Raw genomic sequence first — 3,983 nt, 5'->3', positions numbered from 1 at the left:
TAATTCTTTCTTTCTATTTCCCTTCTTCTTTTAGGTTTAGGTTAGATTTTGAAATTGAGAGCTGAGAGTGTTTCATGCCCAAGTGGGTCCGTGATAACACTCGGTGTCCCTTGAGTGAAGGAGGATTGGTTAAGGGGTTATCTATCTATCACAAGATTAGACACCACTCGAGATCCACAGAATTAATTGAAGTTATGGCTACCAATTAACCGACCAATCAACTTCCAAATCCTTAACCTAGGGTTAAGAAAATTCAGGATGAGAATGAGGTGCATCAAGCACCCCGCCTCGTACTTTATGAGATTATTTACAACCAGTGGGGGTGAGCACACCTTCCTGTATATTTTTCCTGAAAATACAAGACATATGGACATCAAGCCAGGGGTTATCCAACTCCTTCCTAAGTTCCATGGGCTTGAATCAAGAACCATATCTACATTTGAAAGAGTTTGATGAGATCATAGCCACTTTATATTTTCAAAATGTGTCCGAGGACACAGTGGCTAAGACTCTTTCCTTTTTCCATGAAGGAGAAGGCTAAGACGTGGTTACATTCACTGCGTCCTAGATCCATTGGCACATGGAATGATATGCAGAAGGAATTTATAAAGAAATTTTTTCCACATCATAAAACGATTACCCTTAGAAAAGCAATCATTAACTTCACCTAAAAGAAAGATGAAACATTTTACCAATGTTGGGAAAGGTTCAAGGATTTGGTCAGTTCATGCCCACAACACGGCTTTAAAACGTGGCACATTACAAATTTTTTCTATGATGGACTGACATCTTCCATGCGCTAAATGGTCGAGACAATGTGTAATGGAGAATTCATTAATAAAAATGTTGATGAGGTATGAGATTACCTGGATAGTCTTGCTGAAAAAATACAATCATGGGACTATTACCCAAAGTCGAACACCACGTCTAGGCCAACTCAATTAAAGGAGAAAGGTGGATTGTACCTCTTGAAAGAAGAGGATAATCTCAAGTGTAAAGTGACTACGCTCATAAGGAAAGTTGAGGCCATAAAAGGAAAGAAGGATAATGTTAATGAAAGTGTTTGCGGCATCTGTGATTGCAACATTCATACAACTGAAAATTGTCCTATAATACCCACCTTTCGAGAAGTGTTGAATGAATAATCCAATGCCGTAAATACTTATTAAAGACCTTTTAATGGACCAACCTCTAATACGTACAATCCTGGTTGGAAAAATCATCCAAACTTTAGTTGGAGAAATGGACAAGCTGCTACCCCTCAAAGTTTCTTCAATCAAAATCTAAATCAGGGGAAACCTCAAGAAGAACCGGTTCAAAATTCCATGCAAGAGCTGACCCATGCAATGCGGGACTTTATACAAAAGACAGATTCACGAATGACGGTTATAGAAAAGGGGATGCTTCCTGCACAACCGCTCCCCAATCCTAAACCGCAATATGAGACAAGTGATCCCAACTCTTCAAATCAAATGGGGCACGCTAAATCCATCACCACTCTTAGGAATGGGAAGATCATTGATAAAACCCTTCCGGTTAGGCCCGAAAAGCCTCAAGAACCAGAAGAGGACAACAATGATGGATCTAATGATGCCTCACAAAAATTAGAACCGGACCTTATAGAAAAGCCAGTTGCTCCATTTCCCCAACGGTTGGTCGCACCAAAACCTCTCTCTAACTCTCAGGATATCCTAGAGGTGTTGAAACAAGTGAAAGTCAACATTCCTCTACTTGATGTCGTAAAACAGATACCTTCATATGCCAAATTTCTGAAAGACTTATGCTCGACCAAACGACGGCAGAGTATTCAAAAGAAGATATTCTTGACCGAGAAAGTGAGTACCATCCTAAAGCAAGACGTGCCACAGAAATTCAAGGATTCCAGTAGCCCAACCATATCATGTGTAATCGGGGACCATCGAATTGATCATGCACTTCTTGACTTAGGAGCGAGCGTTAATTTGATTCCCTACTCGGTATACAAACAATTAGGTTTGGGTGAATTAAAACCAACCCTAACCACACTACAACTTGCTGATCGCTCTGTTCGTGTACCAAGAGGGATAATTGAGGATGTGTTGGTCCAAGTTGATAGATTTTACTACCCTGTAGATTTTATCATCCTGGACACCGAACCCATCAATAACATAAGCACTCAGATCCCCGTCATTCTTGGCCGCCCATTCCTTGCCACTTCAAATGCAATTATCAATTGCGGGAATAGTGTCATGACTATGTCTTTTGGGAATATGACATTAGAGTCAAACACTTTTTTCCATAACGGCAGAAACTTAGAGGAGGATGACAATTTCCACGACATTAACATGATTGACTCTTTCGTGAAAGATTTTAGAGACGTGCCTAGCCCACTCCCATGATTTTGATGATGACATGATTAGGGAGACGTGTGCCTTGCTTGATACTGCACCGGTACTTGAAGTTAACCGGTGGAGGCCACAATTTGAAGAGTTGCCCCAAACTGATGTAGTGCCTCTACCGTCTAACCTCAAGCCACCGAAGCTTGACCTAAAACCTTTGCCCTCTGATTTGAAATATGTCTATTTAGGTCAAGATGAGACATACCCGGTGGTGATCTCTGCCCACCTGGAGAAAGAATAGGAGAGTATGCTCATATCTACTCTCATTGAGCATAAGGGAGCCCTTGGATGGACGATAGCGGACCTCAAGGGAATCAACCCCTCGATTTGTACTCACCGCATTTATCTTGAGGATAATGCTAAGACCACTCGGCAATCACAACGTAGACTAAATCCAAACATGAGGGAAGTGGTTAAGGCCGAGGTTCTTAAACTATTAGATGTGGGTATCATATACCCCATATCCGATAGTCAATGGGTGAGTCCAACTCAGGTGGTTCCTAAGAAGTTCGGGATCACCATCGTAGCCAATGCCAATAATGAACTCGTGCCAACTAGAGTTACTACTGGTTGGAGAATGTGCATTGACTACAGGAAGCTGAATACCGTCACGAGGAAGGACCACTTTCCTTTGCCCTTCATTGATCAAATCTTGGAAAGGCTAGCTGGTCATTCCTATTATTGTTTCCTTGACGGGTACTCGGGCTACAATCAGATTAAAATTGCCCCTGAGGACCAGGAAAATACTACATTTACATGTTCCTGCGGCACCTTTGCCTACAGAAGGATGCCATTCGGATTATATAATGCCCCTGCCACCTTTCAGCGATGTATGATGAGTATCTTTTCTGACATGATGAGGAAATAGCTAGAGGTCTTCATGGACGATTTCTCTGTTTTCGGTTCATCTTTCAGCGAGTGCTTAGAGAGTCTTAAATGTGTGCTGAAAAGATGTGAAGAAAATAATTTGGTACTCAATTAGGAGAAGTGTCATTTCATGGTTCGTAAGAGAATTGTCCTTGGACATATCATCTTGTCCAAGGGAATTGAGGTAGATAAGGCTAAAATTCATCTTATCTCTAACCTACATCCACCCAAGAACATATAAGACGTGCGATCCTTCTTAGGACACCAGTTTTTACAGAAGATTCATAAAGGACTTTAGTCACCTCTCTCGTCCCTTATGTAATCTACTTCAAAAGGATGCATCATACGAGTGGACTGAGCAATGTCAGGAAGCTTTCACTAAGCTTAAGGGCATGTTGACTAGTGCACCCATCATACAACCACCCGACTGGGGCATTCCTTTTGAACTTATGTGCGACGTGTCTGATTATGCTCTTGGGGCGGTTCTAGGTCAGAGAAAAGATAAGAAACCCTACATTATTCATTATGCGAGTAAGACTCTAAATCCTGCCCAAGTGAATTACTCGACTATGGAAAAGGAACTCTTCGCCGTACTGTTTGCTTTGGATAAATTTCGGTCATACTTGATCGGATCCAAGATCATTATCTACACAGATCATGCGGCACTTAAGTATCTTCTTTCTAAGAATGATTCTAAGCCCCGCCTGATACGATGGATCCTCCTACTCCAGGAATTTG

At 41.6% G+C, this 3,983-nt stretch overlaps 1 non-coding gene across 1 annotated transcript; it reads right to left on the bottom strand.

Annotated features, from left to right (window-relative positions):
* Window positions 1–638: 638 nt before the first annotated feature.
* On the bottom strand, window positions 639–745 carry LOC131244756 (small nucleolar RNA R71). The gene has a single exon (XR_009170534.1). It is a non-coding gene; the product is annotated as a small nucleolar RNA R71 (small nucleolar RNA).
* Window positions 746–3,983: the final 3,238 nt, after the last annotated feature.

This window comes from Magnolia sinica, chromosome 4 (assembly GCF_029962835.1).
Source record: "Magnolia sinica isolate HGM2019 chromosome 4, MsV1, whole genome shotgun sequence".
NCBI lineage: Eukaryota > Viridiplantae > Streptophyta > Magnoliopsida > Magnoliales > Magnoliaceae > Magnolia > Magnolia sinica.
This window is presented reverse-complemented; position numbering and strand designations above follow the sequence as displayed.